The sequence below is a fragment of the Cetorhinus maximus genome, chromosome 21, assembly GCF_964194155.1.
Source record: "Cetorhinus maximus chromosome 21, sCetMax3.hap1.1, whole genome shotgun sequence".
NCBI lineage: Eukaryota > Metazoa > Chordata > Chondrichthyes > Lamniformes > Cetorhinidae > Cetorhinus > Cetorhinus maximus.
Genome location: NC_135899.1, coordinates 47,779,508 through 47,798,664, shown reverse-complemented (window position 1 = coordinate 47,798,664; position 19,157 = coordinate 47,779,508).

Below are 19,157 nucleotides of genomic sequence, written 5' to 3'. Positions count from 1 at the left end.
CTCGCCTTCCGTCTACATTGGCGTGCTGTGCAGACCCCCTGCGGTGCCACCTGTAGCTGGCCATAGTGAACAGCCTAAAGGAGGCTGCCTGGCCTTTTTTTATGCAGACTGCCGGGTCGCCATTGGACCCGGCGGCCTGTACACACCCGCTGCAAACTTAAGACTCCCGCTCTCCACGGGAGTAGGAAATGCGCTGGGCGGGCCTTAATTGGCCTGCCTGCGCAAAATGGCGGCGCGGCCCACGTCAGCATCAGCTCCACCCACCCGCCCAGAAGTTAAGCTCAAGGCAGCTAAAGACACAGGCACCAGTGGTGAAGAGGTTAAAATCAGAGGTGTGCATGAGGCCAGAGGGGGTTATAGAGGAAGGGAGGGGGCGAGAACATTTGAACTTATGGATAAGAATTTTAAAATTGAGGCAATGCTGGAGCTAATATAGGTCAGCAAACATAGGGTTGAAGGGTGAACGGGACATGTCCTCATCAAACAGATATTGAATTACTTTTTTTCCTAAACACAGGTCCGCCCCTCTAGGTAGATTGTCTAGTTTCACTCAAGGCTTAACATAAGAACTTAACATAAGAATTTAATAGGAGCAGGAATAGACCATATGGCCCTTCGCTTGTTAATTTTGCATTTGTCTCCTCCTATTCCATGAATTTCAATGTAAACAGCCAGCCTGCAGTAATCTGTTCATTGTTATTCATAGTTACAGATCTTTCATGTACAGGTAAGGTACAGTGCTTCCTGTATGTGACAAGCAGATTGTGAGGTCAAATTCTACCACAGTAAGATGTGAAAGTGAATTCAATAAATCTGTTAATCAGTTGGCCAATAATGGATGTGACTGGAAAATTGCTGTAAAAAGCCAAATGGTTCACAAATATTTTGCCACCCACTCTAGTGGTGACCAGTTTGACCCTAGTCTATACTATCTGGTTGGCCCTGAATGCCCTCTGAAATTGCCTAGAAATCCACTCAATTTGTACATCAATGCAATTAAGGAGGGAGATGATTCATGTGGCTTTGGCAGTCTTACTCACGCTCTGAGAATAAAGGAAATGCCTTTCCCGGTGTTCTTTGCTCCGCTGAAGTTGACTTCAGTTTTGTGATCCTCTCCTTGTCACTCAAAGCTTTGAGTCCCGACCATCTGTGTCACTTTCCTCTGAAGCTTCGCTAATTCACCAAGTCTTTTTCAAGGTAGGGAGCCCAAAATTACTCAAAACTGCTGCAAATTTGGCCTTGATAGCAAGCTCTCCAATAGTGAAAATAATCCGCTTCAGCTTAATAAGTGACCTCACAAGGTTCCAATTTAGTCCATGACTTGTCTTCCTCACATTGCTAATAGCTTCACATTGATCGTGGTCAAATAGGACAGAGTCGATAATGACCATCCAGTTCCTTTTCTGATTTTGATGATGGACCCTTTCTCCATGTTCATAACCTAACATTTACCAACATTCAAAACTGCATGATTTTCCTTAGCCCATCCGTTTAACCCATTTTTAATGATGGCATTCCTCCTTAACTCATCTTCCAGCCACACAGCTTGACATCAGTGGCAAATGTTCCATAAAAATTCTTCCCTATTCTCTCGCAGCAGTGTGTCTGTCACAGGAGCCTGAGCAAACCTTTGCTGATTCCACTAGTTGCTACCACACAGACAAGTCTGTCCTAATTACCTATCAAACCCAGCTGCCTAATTTGCCATTAATTCCATGAGCTTTAATCTTCTTTGAAACCCTCAAATATTTGCTGAAAATCTGAATAAATTGTATGTTTTGGCTATCCTTCATTTACTGATTCGATAGCTCCTCAAAGAATCCCAGCAGGTTTACGATGAGTGTTAGAAGACTACTGTCGCTCTCGGAGGCTGAGATGACTTCATTAGCTTTGAGAGTGACGATACCACAGACACATAATTAGTTCCAAAAGAGCTGTTCAGATGGAAAGAAACGTCTGGAAAGAATTTTGTCGCCATTTGAGGAAAATCGTTGAATCGTGCTCCTGTACATTCATGCGAAGTAGCAGAGAATAGGTTTTCTCCCATTCTCTCAGCACCAGTGGCACCAGCGCTTGACTGTAGGAGAACAGATAATGACAGAAAATTGAAATTCAAACATTTGACGAATGGCATGCCTGATAATCTTTCTCATTGTTGCTGGACTCTGTTGGGCATTTGGAAGCCTAGTCAATGGTTATCAGTAAATCCTCAGGTTTTCCTCACTTGTTGGTGTGGAAATGCTGACTTTTGGTTAATTCTTCCCTGGCTGATAGAAGATTAAGTCAATCCACTGGGATCAACAGCAATAGAGCTCCAGATGCAGCTTTATTATAGTGATAATCTCAATTTAATTTGGACTGGGATGAATCAATCAGGATGATTTTAATTAAACTAATCTATCCGCATGGCAATGGATAGCTGGGAGGGGTGTTAGGGAAATGAGGTGGTGAGGGAAAAGGAGAAGGAAAGGGAGATGGACTTATAAACCAATGTATCCTTAAAGGTGCTGAACCTTTCACTGGATTGTTGTCAGTGAGTGTTTCCACATAGCTGTCTCAATGCCAGCATCCCTAGCACTGAAAGTGCTGAGATTAACACTGATTGCATTTCTACTTTAGGATATGGAGTGCCACCCCAAACCATTGCATCACCATCGCTGCATCCCCCATCATCAACAACCTAGGGAATCACCATTGATCAGAATCTTAACTGGGCTAGCCATATAAATAGTGTGTCTACTAGAACAGGTCAGAGGCTAGAATTTCTGCAACAAGTAATTCACCTCCTGATTCCCCAAAGCCCATCCCAAGATACTTCATAGCAGCATTATCAGGCAAAATATGATGCTGAGTCACAAAAAGAGCTATGAAGGCAGATGGCCAAAGCTTGGTCAAAGAGGTAAGTTTTTGGAGAATCTTAAAGGAGGAAAGAAGGTAGAGAGTAGAGAGGTTAGGGAGGGAATTCCAGAGTTGACGGCCGAGGCAACTGAAGGCATGGTCTGCAATGGTGGAGTGATTAAAACCTGGGATGCTCAAGAGGCCAGAGTTAAAGGAGCGCAGAGATTGCCAATTGCCAAAGGTTGTGGGTCTAGATGAGAGAACAGAGATAGGAAGGGGCAGGCTATGGAAAAAAAAGATATGAATTTTCAAATCAAGGTGTTGCTTGACTGGGGGCTGTTGAAAGGTGTTGGGCATAGTTTGGTAGTCTTATTAAGGTATTCATATTCTTTGGTAGTTCAACAGTAAGCATTTATTAACAACTAGAAACTATATGCAGTACAGTACAGTAAAGGTGTCTGTCTCCGTGCTTGCTTCTACACAAGGCTCTGTCCAACACTACACTGAACCCTAGGTGTGAAACATGTGTTCTCTTAAATTACTGGGTGGGCGGTACTGTAATCAGTCCCACATTAACCCTTTATGTGCCAGACCCTTACATTATTCCTCCTCCCAAGTCTTTATCCAATTTATTTACAAGTTATCCCAGTTTATCCCATGTATTTCCATCATTAGTACCATCCCATCTCCCGCTCCCCCCCACTCAGGTCACTGAGTTTATACGTCCAGGCAGTCTGGAGGCTTGATAGCCCTTCCATTTCTTTTTTTCGATACTGTCGAAGGAGTGGCAGGTTCTGCTGCTGCAGGTAAGCTTTGCTGAATTGGAGGTTGTTCTTGCAGCTGGGTGTCTTTTCATCTTTTTCTGTTCCTTGGCATAAATCGCTCTTTGTCTTTTCCCCATTTTTTTTGTAATAGATGGTTATTGGTTTATCCCATTCTTTATGGGGAGAACAAACTCTCAGTTCATCCATACAGTGTGTTTTCTCTTTCTCCCTTCATGTGGCTCGGTGCAATGTGCTTTGAGATTGACGTTTTCAAAAATGGAACATTCATTCCCACTTGTTTCATGGTTGCATCCAAATCTTTGGTTACTCTCTAATTTCCCAGTTGGTTTTCAAGCCTACAAGTCTTTTCATTGAGCTCTGCAACAATGTGGTAAGTTCATTTGTCTGGGCATTCAGTTCCTTTTGGAATCTTTCTCCCATGGTCCATTCATTCATTAGATCTTCAATCTGTTTCTTAGAATTTTCCTTATCTGCTTTTAAAGTCTGGATTTTCCCTTCCACACTGCACATCTCAACCTGCATGTTGTTCTGACTGGATCGAAGTTCAAGAATTTCTTCAGCTTTGACTGTTAATTCTGCTTTCAAGCAACTGTTCTGATGCAACAACAATTTTTTTCAACTTTCAACATTTCTGTTTCTTTCAAAGCCCACTTGTGCTTTTGTGACACCTCATAAATTTGTTTGTACAGATCTTGAACAGTTTGGTTCATTGAGGCCCTTAGTTTATCATGTTTCCAAAGGCGCATAGTCAGCTTGAGTTCAGCTTTGATATGAACTTTTTCCAATCTTACTTCTGCCTTTTCTCACTCTGCCAGTCATAGAGCTTTGTCCTTGTCATACACTTTGGTTTCAGTGTTAGCCAGGTTTGCATCTGGTGAAATCTTAACTTGTTCTAGTTCTGTAATGGCTCTGCACGTGGCTTCATTATCTCGTAGCGTGGAATGGTCCACAATGTTTTCCTCGACCATAGTCAGCTGGCTCAGCGCTGCCACCTGGTGTTGCAGTTAAAGAAATGTGTCAGCATTTTGAAAAAGATTTATCTTTAAGACTTCTGGAAGTTTCCTTGCCTCTCTGGTACCCTTGTAGGTTCACGTGGGTTGTGCCATTTATCCTTTCATAGCTTTACTGGAGTTTCTCTATCCCTCTTTTTAAACTCTGTGCACTCCACAGCTTGAAGGTTAAACTATTTGTCAAAGGCTTTTAATATTTCATCGAAGTTGGCTGAGGCTCCATCAATGCATTGCATCAGGATTACTTCATCAGCAAATTCACTGAATGAGAGTAAAAATGTATTAATCTGGACTTCTTCTATTTCCTACTTAGACCTGATATACTCCAGTAATGTAATACATTTATTCTCCCAGAGGCCCGATTTTGTGTCAGGTTTGGCCCTTGCATGAGCCCAAACTGACCCGGAAGAGTGGATTTCTGATCCATGGTTGAAATATTTAAATTGCAGGCTCAGCTTTAAGAGGTTTCCAAAAATCCAAGATGGTGCCACTGCTGCACAAATGGTTTTCTGTGCTTTCTGGCTTTGGTGGGTTCCCATAGTAATCGTGTTCACAATATCAGCATTTCCATTTTTTCAACAATGGCTGCCTGGATCGACTGGTTGGCCTTCCGCGCTTTAGCGCAATGTTCTCGGGTCTTGGAAGCATCAAATCCTGGCTTTTGCTGAGTTTTTAAAGCTGCCTACTCAGTTGCGATTAATTTTTAATTAATTTTTGTTTTCCTTTGTTTGGAGCAAGCTCGGCTGCCAATGTTCAGGCACCGGCTGGGGAATCGAGTCGGGTTTCTTGGACTGTGATTTAAATGCCAATTTCTGACCACTGCAGTATTTAACTTTTTTCAGAACGTGTGTTGTGCAGGAATTTTAAATTCTTAGATCATCCCTATTAGGTCTGCAAGCTCTGGATATTGAAGCTGGATTTCCACTGGTTTCAGTGGAGTCTTCTGCAGCAGTGAGGAATTTAATTTATGTCTTTAGCTTCCAAGTCTTTCTTTGGAACTTTTCTCTGGCGATTTCCTTCTGCACCTTCATGTACTGAGCTTTCCTTTAGGTCAGAATCTTTGATTTTTCCTTCCCTTTCCCAGGATTTTAATTTTCTTCTGCAGTCTTTGCGAAGTGTTGAGCTGTTCCATTTACTTCCACTATGTTGTAAGGTGTTGAGCATCGTTTGGTCGGCCTTATTAAGGTGTTTGTAATCTTAGATAGCTCAATCATAAATATTTATTAACTACTAGAAACTATGTACATCGATGCAGTAAAAGTCCAAGCTAGGAGCTGTCTCCATGCTTGCTTCTACACACGGCTCTGTCTGACATCACACTGACCCCTAGCTGCAGGTTATGTGTTCTCTTACGTCACTGTGTGGGGGGTTCTGTACTCAGTCTCATGTCAACCCTTTATGTGCCAGACCCTTATACTACAGGGGCCAAAGTAGGTCAGCGGACACAGGGATGATAGATGAACACGTCTTGGTGTGAGTTAAGACATGACAGCAGGATGACCTCAAGTTCACAGGGGGTAGAATGTGTGAGGCCAGCCAGGTGTGTGTTAGGATAGTCAAGTCTACAGGTAACAAAGGCATGAATGAGGGTTTCAGCAGGAGATGATGTGAGGAAGGTACAGAATCAGCAAATACCACAGAGGTGGAAAAGGTGGTTTTAGTGTTGGGATGGGTGCTTGGTTGGAAGCTTATCTTGGAGTCAAATATGACACTGAGGTTGTAAAGTGTCTGGTTCAGTGTCAGACAGATTTCCAGGAGGGGGATGGAATCAGTCGCTAAGAAGCCAAGTTTGTGGCAGGGGCTGCAGACACTGTTCTTCTCAACGTTTAATTGGAGGGAATGTCCACTCATTCAGGACTGGATGTTGGACAGGCAGTCTGATAATTTAGAGGAGTTGAGAAAGGTGTCGCTGAGCTGAGATTTTTGTTCTAGGATGTTTGGAGTGGTACTTGAACCCACAACCTGCTGAGACAAAACACCTACCGCTGAACCATAACTGTAGGGCACTAATCTAGACTCATGAGTGTTTAACAGGACAGAGAGGGGTAGCTTTAACTGTAGGGTAACCTGGGCTATACCTGAGAGGGGCTAATATTAACACCAGCTACCTTAAAAGGAAAGTGTTCAATTTTCCAATTTTCTAATCTTAGCCTGGTATAAAAAACTCACACAATACAAAATAAACAGAACTATTCAAGCCTTTCTGATAAAGAGCAGAGCACAATTTTGGCAGAAGAAAGCCCCCCGCAAGGGAATGATTTTCAATGAACCAGTTCATATGCCACATAACACACAAGTACAGTGGCATTTCCCCACAACACAGCTGCCTTTGTAGGGCTTAAAATTAATTTTATTTTGGCATTTTCGAATTTCATAATGAAAAAGCAATCGTCCTTAGATCCCAGAAAGGTGAACTACGTGGATTTGAACGAGGCCAGCAATCTGAGGCTGAAATGTTAAAAACCATTTACGTTTTCATCAAGTAAAAAATCATTTTATTTTACAATGGAATTCAATAAAAGCAAGATAGAGATTTTTATTAAATTAATTCTCTGGAAGTGGGGGTTAAATGTGAAGCTGAGGGAAAATCGCTTGGAATAGCCGTTTCAGTTTAGGAGCTATATTATTTTCTGCTTCCTCTTTGCCATTCCTTTATCAGTTAGAAATGTGAGAATCCCACATCTTTAGATAATTACTTCTCTCTTTCATTTTCACCTTCATAAGGGCTTAATTTGATCTCATGGCCTCACATTCATTAATTTCTCTTTGCTACTGTGTTAATCCTTTTATATCCTTGAATGGGTTGATAACCCTGTTAGCATCGATGAGATGAATCCAGTGACAAATGTGCCAGTGACAGCAAGTTAAATTCAGGTAACCAAGGGTTTCTCTCTTGTTATTAGGGGCCAGCCTTGTACAAAGCCAGTGGGTCTGAAGCAAAATACTGCGGCTGCTGGAAATCCGAAATAAAGCCAGAAAATGCTGAAAACACTCAGCAGGTCTGGCAGCATCTGAGGAGAGAGAAACAGGGTTAATCGGGTGAATTTTACAGGGGGACATATTCCTCGCCCTCCCCTCACCCCGGTGAAAAGTCAGTCAGCATGTTGCTGACTTTGAATCTGGCTGCCCCGCAGGGATTATACCCTGGGGTGGGAGCAGTCTTAATGACTTGAGAGTGGGACTTCTGCCTTCAGGGGCAGGAAGCCCCACCCTCGAGAGCAGATGGCCAATCTCATTGGCTGGCAGCTCTGTAGCCCCAGCAGTGCCAGAGCGCAGTAGTGGCCACCCCTTGGGTCTTCTAGGAGTACTGAGAAGAATGGAACATGTCTCCTGAACTTAAGGTAAGTCTGGGGATTTTGGTTGAGCAGGGATTGGAGACCTCAGCACGGGAGAGGGGGTGGGGGTTTGGGTTTTAGAGGCTAGATGAGAAGGACAAATTGGGGGGGTTTGGAGGCATCTTGGGAAGGGTGCCCTGGATGGGCAGAAGAGACCCCCTTAAAGGAGGTACCCCCCTTCCTGCCCACCTTTAGCCTATGCAGTGAAACCTGCTGGGCTGGCAGCCATCCTTCCTCCTTCCCAAGCCACACAAATTATATTGGCCTAGGCAGAATGAGGTCCTTAAGTGGCCATTTATTGGCCACTTAAGGGCTTCAATAGGCCTAAGGGTTGGGTAGACTGCCTGGCACTTTACCCACTTCCTGAAATATGGGGGACAGGTTGGGGAAGGCAGGAAGGCAGTGGACTGCATCCCACTTTAGTTTACATGTCCCCATGCCTTCAAATATGGTGGCGGGGAGGGGGTGCAAAATTCACCTCAGTATTTCAGGTCAATGATCTTTCAATCAGCTCACAGTTCAGATAAATAATTCTGTCTAAAAAATATCTGGAAATAAAAAGCAAGTGATCAGAAAGATGTCAAATTGTCGTAAAATTGAACTGATTCATTTGGTGCATTTGGGGACAAATTCTGTTGTCCTTACCTGGTCTAGCCTATAGGTTTCACACCATCATGGGTGACTTTAAACTGCCCTCTGAAGTGGCCTACAAGCCTTTCAGTGGCATCAAACTGCTACCAGAACTTCAAGACGAAACCCCCATCACCACCTTCTTGGGATAACTAGGGATGGGCAATAAATGCCAGCCTTGTCAGTGGCATCCATCTCCCAGAAATGTATTTTTTTAAAAATTAGTTTCCCCCCCTCTCTCTACATCACACTTGCTCTTGGCTGGATCCAATGCTATCGTGTGATCTAAAACTGCAACCTTGTAAATTCTCAATAGGATCAAAACAGAACATGGGTGAGGCAAAGTGGTGAGGGCCAGGGACACAGCTGAGCGTGGTAAGCATGAGAGTTAATGAAGGACTCTCACAATCAGTGCCACATGCTGTCATATAACTGGCACTTCGTGTAATGTACAGTCAAGATTCGTTAACTGTGATTGGCATTGAATTTGGAAAAGGGATGGCACCAATCAGCTTTCAGCAGAAGGTAAAATGGAATCAGTGTCAAGGTGTAAAAACGATTGGTTTGGGTGATGGATCCAGAGTCAATTACTTACTGGTGAAATCGAATTACCAACTCAGAACTGCCCCAACATAAGATGGATAAAATACAAGTTCACAGACAACAACTGTTAAAATTACATTGCAGGACTGATAGATGTTATCAATTAATGCTTAGCTTGCCCTAGAGATATGAAGGACCTGACTTACCTCATACTACTGTAGGGGTAATTTATTTAAGAACAGAAATGGTAAATTACTGCCATAAAATTATCAACGCAGTTATCAAAAGCGAAATAAAATCTAGTCTCACAATTGCACTGGCATGTCTCCAGCTGTGGTCAACATTAACACAAGACGGGATCTAACTTTCAGTGTCAAAACAGTTTAGTGCCATATCTTCAGCTATTAGCAGCTGCTCTGTAGGTTTAATAGTTGAGTGACAGAAGGCCTCTTGGGGCAATGTTCATGTGGAGCGCATGTTGAGCGGTGGTGCTTGGGGCTATGCCTGAAGGAATTATTTGCATGGTCAGGTCTAATTGACATTAATTCGGCGTACTGCCAACACAGAGTACATTTCATACCTTGCCACTGTGGAGAGAGACAAATCGGCAGGACATCTGGGATTTACATGCAAAGGCACCTTGGAGAGGAGTTTCTCTTTATTTCGTTGACAGTGACCAACAAGATGGCAGGCTCCGTGACTTCCAACATAGCCACCACCCATTATTCGATTTTGCAGCAGTGGAGGTGCCGATTGAACAGGCAGGAGGTCATCCTCTTACACTTCTGATGGGTGACTGGTGCCAAATCAAAACAGGCAACAGGCACAGGCACAAAGCAACAGTGACAACTACATTGCCCTTATGACCTCTAGCTTCGATGCAGAACAAAAATGTAACATGCTTATTAGAAAGGGTTAACCTGAAGCCTGCTAGTGTTATATTACTATAGATTTCTCTTTATATTGTAGTAATATTAACCCATTAGCTGTTACCTGTCATCAATTCAGATACAGTGACCTCAGAACCGTTGAACTAAAACTGATTTTAAAGAAATGCTCAGCTTAGTGACCTCATTCAACTGGATCAAATGACATGCTCATGTGTTTTAGGGACATGATAACAATTGTTGGAAAAACAGTTAGTTCTGCAGAAAGAAACGCCTACAAACACAACATCTTTTTAAAAGCAGGAGACTGGAACGAAATGGCCTCAATCAGAGACAAAATTATAATTAAACGTCTCACTTGGTGGAATAGCAATTATGTGTGACAAAAGTGAATCTATTGATAATTTAACAGAATGAGGATGTTATATTTGAGTTATAACTCATTAACACCAAAGATCACACTGATTGAAATTCTCCTTATATAGAGTTGCATTATGTAATGCAGAAAGGTGTAGATTGTCATGCAGTAGGAGTAAGAATACGAAAAAAAGATGCCAGATGACTTTCATGATGCCATGGTTATTACTCTCTACAAAAACAAAGGCAGCAAAGAACAAAACTACAGCAGTATCCCACTTCTGTCCATTTGCTCGCATCACCCTGAACAGGCTTATCTTTGTGGCAGAAATGAATCTACCCAAGGTTCAATGTGGCTTTCGACCAGGCCACAGCACAGTGTATATGATGTTTACTGTAACCAGGTTGCAGCACAGTGGATATGATGTTCACTGTGACCAGGTTGCAGCACAGTGGATATGATGTTCACTGTGACCAGGTTGCAGCACAGTGGATATGATGTTCACTGTGACCAGGTCGCAGCACAGTGGATATGATGTTCACTGTGACCAGGTCGCAGCACAGTGGATATGATATTCACTGTAACCAGGTTGCAGCACAGTGGGTATGATGTTCACTGTGACCAGGTCGCAGCACAGTGGATATGATATTCACTGTGACCAGGTCGCAGCACAGTGGATATGATATTCACTGTGACCAGGTTACAGCACAGTGGATATGATATTCACTGTGACCAGGTCGCAGCACAGTGGATATGATGTTCACTGTGACCAGGTTGCAGCACAGTGGATATGATGTTCACTGTGACCAGGTTGCAGCACAGTGGATATGATGTTCACTGTGACCAGGTTGCAGCACAGTGGATATGATGTTCACTGTGACCAGGTCGCAGCACAGTGGATATGATGTTCACTGTGACCAGGTCGCAGCACAGTGGATATGATATTCACTGTGACCAGGTCGCAGCACAGTGGATATGATATTCACTGTGACCAGGTCGCAGCACAGTGGATATGATATTCACTGTGACCAGGTCGCAGCACAGTGGATATGATGTTCACTGTAACCAGGTCGCAGCACAGTGGATATGATGTTCACTGTAACCAGGTTGCAGCACAGTGGATATGATATTCACTGTGACCAGGTTGCAGCACAGTGGATATGATATTCACTGTGACCAGGTTACAGCACAGTGGATATGATATTCACTGTGACCAGGTCGCAGCACAGTGGATATGATGTTCACTGTAACGAGGTCGCAGCACAGTGGATATGATGTTCACTGTAACCAGGTTGCAGCACAGTGGGTATGATATTCACTGTGACCAGGTTGCAGCACAGTGGATATGATGTTCACTGTGACCAGGTCGCAGCACAGTGGATATGATGTTCACTGTGACCAGGTCGCAGCACAGTGGATATGATGTTCACTGTGACCAGGTCGCAGCACAGTGGATATGATGTTCACTGTGACCAGGTCGCAGCACAGTGGATATGATATTCACTGTGACCAGGTCGCAGCACAGTGGATATGATATTCACTGTGACCAGGTCGCAGCACAGTGGATATGATGTTCACTGTGACCAGGTCGCAGCACAGTGGATATGATGTTCACTGTGACCAGGTCGCAGCACAGTGGATATGATGTTCACTGTGACCAGGTCGCAGCACAGTGGATATGATGTTCATTGTGACCGGGTTGCAGCACAGTAGATATAATGTTCACATGATATTTTACTTCATTTTTGTTGCCCTCACCAAGGCCTTTGAGACAGTCAACAGAGAGGCCCTCTGGACAACCCTGGAACGATATGATTTTACAGAAAAATTTTGTCAAGCTCACACAATTCCACAATGGAATGACAGGCCTGGTCCTTTTAAATGGTGAATCATCAGCTCCTTTTGAGATCTCGAACGGAGTGAAGCAGGATTGTATACTAGCACCAGTCCTCTTTAACCCGCTCTTTTCCTGTGTCCTTAGCCATGCTGTCAAGGATCTCGAAGAGGCAGTGTGTCTCCAATATCATCTTGATGGCTCACTCTTTGACTTATGACGTCTCAGTGCAAAACTCAAACTTTTGAGAAACTCATCCAGGAGGCCCTTTTTGCAGTTGATTGTGCTTTAATGACTCACAAAACAACACATTTGCAGGTCATCATTGGCAGATTTTCAGAGGCTTCAAAGCTGTTTGGGTTGACCATCAGTCTTGGAAAGTGAAAGCTAGTGTCTGGCCAAAGAAACCAAGGTCAGCCGTGCAAGTGCTACAAAGACCTGCTTACAGGGCATCTGAAGTAGTGCAGCATCAAGCCTAACGAGTTGGAAGAATCAGTGCTAGAAGAAACTTGCTGGAGAGCCCTGATCCGTACAGCTTCTGTCACTTTTGAAAAGGATGGACATCAACTTCTTGTTGCTGCCTGTGAACAATGTCAGAGAGCAGCATCTGTCCATGTCACAATATTTGAGTTCCAATGCCCCAAGTGTTTCTGACTCTGTGCGTCCAGACTGGAACTACATAACCGTCTCCGTGCTCATCGCTGATGAGTCTGCACATCCATCATCTCCTTTGAACTCAAAGGACAACCACCACCTTCATCATCAGGAGTAAAAAACAGATATAAAAGGCGGGTATTGAAACAGATACATGTTAAGGCCTGATCAAGCAGTATACAAGCTTAGCACTCTGACAGGTTTGAGTCCCCTAATTAAACCCATGGGATTTTGTCAGAAGTGCCACATTCAAATGTATGTTGAAGTACCGTGTGCTTATTAAAACGGTGACACTTAATATTCAATGTCTATAAACCTTATTGATTTGAAGAATAAATTATAAGTAAGGACACACCTATCCCCTCTAACAATCTCACCAAGACTGTCAAGGTAATAATAACCTTCACGTCTCTCATACTCTCTCCACAGCCCTGTGGGATCCTCTTTAACCCCCGTGTCAATCAATACAAGTAACAAATTAATTGTCAGAGGAAGGAGCTTGGAGCGGTCGTATCTCTCTGCCAAGAATTAGAGCTCTAAATGCAGAGTCTTCATTTACAGGCTTTATTGGAGGGAATTTTCTCTTGGGAATTCAGTCTGCTGGCTAGGATCGTTTGCATCCCCAGGGACACGTGGGCACTGACGGAGGGACAGCGGGAGGGTGCAACGTGAACACTCCATTGTCCTGGCTTTCTGTCCTTACAAACATCACTCCCATAGATACCCGCCAACTGTCCAAAACCTACAAACTGGTAGTGACCAGCCCTACTCCACTTCACTTACCACTCCACGATGACCTCCTTAACCCACCCACAGCCTTCCCTTATTCTTGGCCCTCCATATGGAGCGCCCTTCCTGAGCAAGATCTACCAGCAGACATCCATTGGATCAGGAATGACAAACACGGAAAGTCATTACAAGTTCCTTGTGATAAATCCCATCTGTCGAATGGCAGGCTTTGAACTACTACAGCGAGTGTGGTCCTTGCTAAACAGGTTCAGGACAGGCCTGGGCCCTGTACAGCCAACCTCCATCGCGGGGGCCTCAGTACAAACCCCTTAGGCACTTGTGGAGAGACACAAACAATGCTGCACATTACCGAGGAGTGTCCCCTCTGCAGGCTAATTGGCAGACTAATCACCTTAAAATCAGCAAATGAGGAGGCTATTGTTTGGCTTTGGGAATTTGCATCCACTGAATAAATAAATTAAAGGCAATGTGACAGACAAGACATCCCTAATTGCTCTTGAGAAGATGCTGGTGAGCTGCCTTCTTAGTCCATGTGGTGTAGGAGTTCCAGGATTTTGACCCAGTGACAGTGAAGGAACGGCGATATATTTCCAAGTCACGATGGTGAGTGACTTGGAGGGGAACTTCCAGGTGGTGGTCTTCCCAAGCATCTGCTGCCCTTGCCCTTCTAGGTGGCAGAGATCGTGGGTTTGGAAGATGCTGTCGAAGGAGCCTTGGTGAGTTGCTGCAATTCCTCTTGTAGATGGTACACACTGCTGCTACTGTGCGTCGGTGATGGAGGGAGTAAATGTTTGTGGATGTGATGCCAATCAAGCCGGCTGTTTTGTCCTGGATAGTGTCAAGCTTCTTGGGTGTTGTTGGAGCTGCACTCATCCAGGTAAGTGGAGAGTATTCTATCACACTTCTGACTTGTGCCTCGTAGATGGTGGACAGGCTTTGGGGAGTCAGGAGGCGAGTTACTCTCCACAGAATTCCCAACCTCTGACCTGCTTTTGTAGCCATGGATACATATGGCTAGTCCAGTTCAGCTTCTGGTCAATGGTAACCCCCAGGATGTTGGTAGTGGGGGATTCAGTGATTGTAATGCCATTGAATGTCAAGGGTTGATGGTTAGATTCTCTCTTGTTGGAGATGGTCATTTTTTGGCAATTGTGTGGTGCGAATGTTACCTGCCACTTATCAGCCCAAGGCTGATCTAAACCCACAAACTTTGGGTTGGAAATTACCCTGCACCGGGAACCATCCAATACTCCGATTTAAATCGGAGACTCTAGATAGCTCCAACTCTCGTTAGAACAATAGTTACCCAGGAAAAGTTAGGGCAACTATAGTGCTGATGCCCCATAACACTGGATCTCCCCCCACCCTGACTAACCCCCCCAACCAGCCCCCAACTCCCCCTGACTACCCCCTACTCTCAACTGATCACCTGACATCCCTGACCTATCCTTTCCCCCCAATGACCAGCTGACAAACTCCCCAGCCCTTCCTACTCCCCTACTGACCACACGACCCTCCCCCGACTGACCGCCCATCCTGCCTCACTGACCACCCCACCCCCCCCAACTGACTATACGAGCCCACTCACTGATAACCTGACCCCCGGCCAGACATCCTACCCTCCCCCACCTCCCATCTTACACACTTACCTTCTCCCTGGCCTCTCAAAATGGCTGGAACCTTTAAACTCACCTGTTTTACGGCAGCTTGTTCTGTAAAAATAGAGCACGGCTTCTTCACCTCCAACTCTGCTGCCCTCGACTGAAGGCCTTGGGAACCCACTGCACTGCACTTTTCTCACCCAGCCTGAGTCAGAAGATCAGGCAGCTCCATTCCAGTGTAAGTGAAAAGGAGCGGAGTGGCAATCCGACTGTGACTGCTGCTCCTCAGAAGTTCTGGCCCAAAATCTTTCTTTCCAGTTTTCCAAGCACCCGGCACCACCAATCCCTCCTTCCCGCAAACCCCTCCCCCCACCGTGGCTCTCTCCTCGTCAGCAAGGAGCATTCCCTGCACCTCCTTTTGCTCACTCTAACACTCAGAAACCCTGACACTACTTTGCCCTCTTGGCCAGGCCTGCTGCTTCTTCTGATTATCATTCAGACTGTGGGCTGCCTTGATCCCAATTACATCCATGTCACAGGAGAGGTTCACCCACAACAGAAGGAATTGTACGGAACAGGAGGAGATCCTTCCATTGACTCCATTGGAAGAGACTGCCATTAACATCATTGGCAGAGACATTGGAGATGGTCAGGTGGGAGGCCAGGCAGGGGGTTGTGTTTTGGAAGCTTTCCTTCTTTCTGCTTAACTCCCCCAGTCACACACTCAGCATTGCATCCTGTGCTGTCTGGTGCTGCTGGGCATCTACTGCTGCTTACCTATTTACTAACCCTTGTCCATCTTGCTCCTTCAGACATCTTGAGCTTTGCAGCCACACATAATGAGGGTGAAAACTCTCCAAAAGCAGTACCATCAGTCTTCTTTATATTCATTCACAGGATGTGGGCTTCACTGTCTGGACCAGCATTTATTGCCCATCCCTAGTTGCCCTTGAGGAGGGGGTGGTGAGCTGCCTTCTTGAACCGCTGCAGCCCATATGGTGTAGGTACACCCACAGTGCTGTTAGGGAGGGAGTTCCAGGATTTTGACCCAGTGACAGTGAAGGAACGGCAATATATTTCCAAGTCAGAATAGAGGGTGACTTGGAGGGGAACTTCCAGGCGGTGGTGTTCCCACCCTCAATCATCCAAGTACCAGCACCCTGAGTACCACGGGTGATGAGTTAGAGGGGTCTGTATTGGGTTATTCATTGAGTGCGTGAGCAGGGGCAGATGGGAAGGGTCCAAACTTTTGGAGGAAGAGGTGCACCAGCAATTGCTGAATGTATTGGATTGTCTGACAGGGAGATTCCACCATGTCAGTGATGTCCACGATCGACCTATGTAGGGGTTCTTGTGAATGGCTTCAAAACTCTACAAGCTCTGGAGCATGTGGTGAACTGAATGGATATTGCAGCTGGGCCTGTCATGTGTGTTATAATGATAATAAAGGCATCAATCACTCGTAAGGGATTGTGCAGACATGTTGTGGGTTCACTTATTAATTCTATGCACATGTGAACAGATATACATGGACAGGAAGCTTGAGGACATCAGACCTGCAGAGCCATGCATGTGTGTTCTGCTCACAGGCCGAAGTGAAACAGAGGCTGGATCACATGACACATTTCCCTTAATATGATGGAGTGCTGCTGTCCCTCAAAGACACATTACCCCAGGACCCCCCACTGTATGAGTCTTTGGAATGCTCACACTAGGGTCTCAACCATCACGCTAGGGTCTCAACCTCCCTTAGAGAACAGAGCAAAGTTGTGGAAGGAGTCAAATTTCAGCCAATAAAGTGGTTAATTCAAAATGCTGGCAAAGGTTTATGGGCTCCTTCAACACAGACGGTGAAGGTGAGCCACTCATACCCACCAGATGCGAGGATCCCGCTGGTTGTCAGAATTCGGTGCCAGAGCTTTGATCACCACTCACCTGGATTATCTGGAGTGGAGTTCAAACCTACATTAGCAGATTCAGAAGAAGAAATGTGACTACAAAGCTGAAGATTCTCTCTAGCCAGGGCTGTTGATCCCTGAAAAGCAGGTGGTCTCATTGGGCTGCATGACCTTTATCCTGCGCTGAACAATATATTCTAGATGTACTGGATATTGTTGCCCATTCTACTCTTGCCTCAATTTAATTCCATCAGCCATTCATTTCCTTGTTCAGCAGCCTAACTGATATCGAAACCAGTGCTGCGTTTTCTGACATTAACCCTTATACTGCTGGTATAAAATTGCAAGGTTTCCAAATCAGCATGAAACATTCATATTCTGAGCATGGGGTTTAATTGTTACTCGACTATACAGATTTGCCAGCTTCGAGTCCGACACTAAAGTAGGTCATGTTATTGAACAACAGGATAAGGACGAGGAATTGTTTAATTTGTCATCTGCTGGGATGTTAAATTTATGCAGATAAGGAGGTTCATTAATTAAAATGCACAACAGTAAATGAGGTAAGCACACGGCTGGCCCAGCTCTTGAGAAGCTGCCTGGAACGCCATTCGTTACTGCATGACTCCAAGATGCTTGGGGCATTGAGAGTGGCCAGTGAATGTGGACATTTTACTCAGCTCTCTCTGAGTCTGACAAGGACAGCTGTGTTCTACTTTCACTGTCTCTGCCCAAGGGTGAACACCACGTCACAAGGTGAGAATGTGCACACTAATCGGATGTAAATCCAGTTGGACTGACAGCAGCTATGAAAGTACAGTGGGACGGAACATTGATTCAGAAACGGAAATGATGGAGCTGAGATTCTTCAATATCATTCACATCAAGTTCTCGCATTACAAACTAACACAACTAAAATAAATCACTGAGGAGAATTGGCAAAATCATGCAGCGTCCTGACCTGGAACTCTGTTGCTCTTCCTTCGCTGTCACTGGATCAAAATCCTGCACCTCTGTCCCCAGTAGCACTGTCAAGTACTTACATCGCACAGACTGCAGCGGTTCAAGAAAGGCGGTTCACTCTCACCTTCTTGAGCATAGCAAAGGAAGAAGAATCAATAATAAAAGCTGACCTTGTAGCAACACCATTACTCCAAGAATTTCATTTGTTAAAAGTTAAGCAGAAATAGCCGTGAGGAAGGGTACGGGAAAGCAAAATTAACCAAGCCCCAATGAATGCTAATGGTGCCAATCACTCCATCATACCATAAATGACAGGTAATACATATATTCATCGGACGATGAAACACACTGCCTAATGCAAAATGATACATAGCACCAAGCCTTTCAGTGGTAGAATGGGCTTCTTCTTCTTGGGTTAGCCGATTAATGAAGTTGTGAATAGTTCATAATGTTCGAAATTAGACGATCGACAGCAGATGGAAAGATGCTTAGGCAAAGAAAGAACAATTCTGGTAAAGTAACTGTAAACCCAATTCTTTTTGGGCTACAGCATTAGGCTGGATGTTAGGTGATTTTGATAAAGGAAAGAACTCATTTCCAGTTTCTACCATAATATCTCCTCTGGCAAGTGCTGTCTGATCCTTCAACTGTGCCCTTTTTATTCTCCCCTATCTGCCATGGAAGCCTCAGCCACCTAGGGCTCTTCCTCACCCTTGCCTCCTCACTGCATCTACCTACCTTTAAAAGCCGTGTTAAAACCTACTTTTTCAATGTTCTTTTGCTCAACCCCTGCTGTCTTTGCTCACATCTCTATCACCACAGCCACAGTCAATACCCTCCCTTTTACCAACACAAGGGGCAATTGCTGCCTGAGTGCTTAGTTTGTATCTGACAATGGTAAGGAATGATGCTAGCCAATGTTGGCTCACAGACAGAGTGAATAATGCTTGATGGCCATTCAAAGGCTTAAGGAGGAAGGACTGAATTCTGGAAGGCAATACAACTGAAGACTATGAAATCTCCAGACCCCACAAAGAAAGAAAAGGGACATCCACAATGTTGCATTATAAT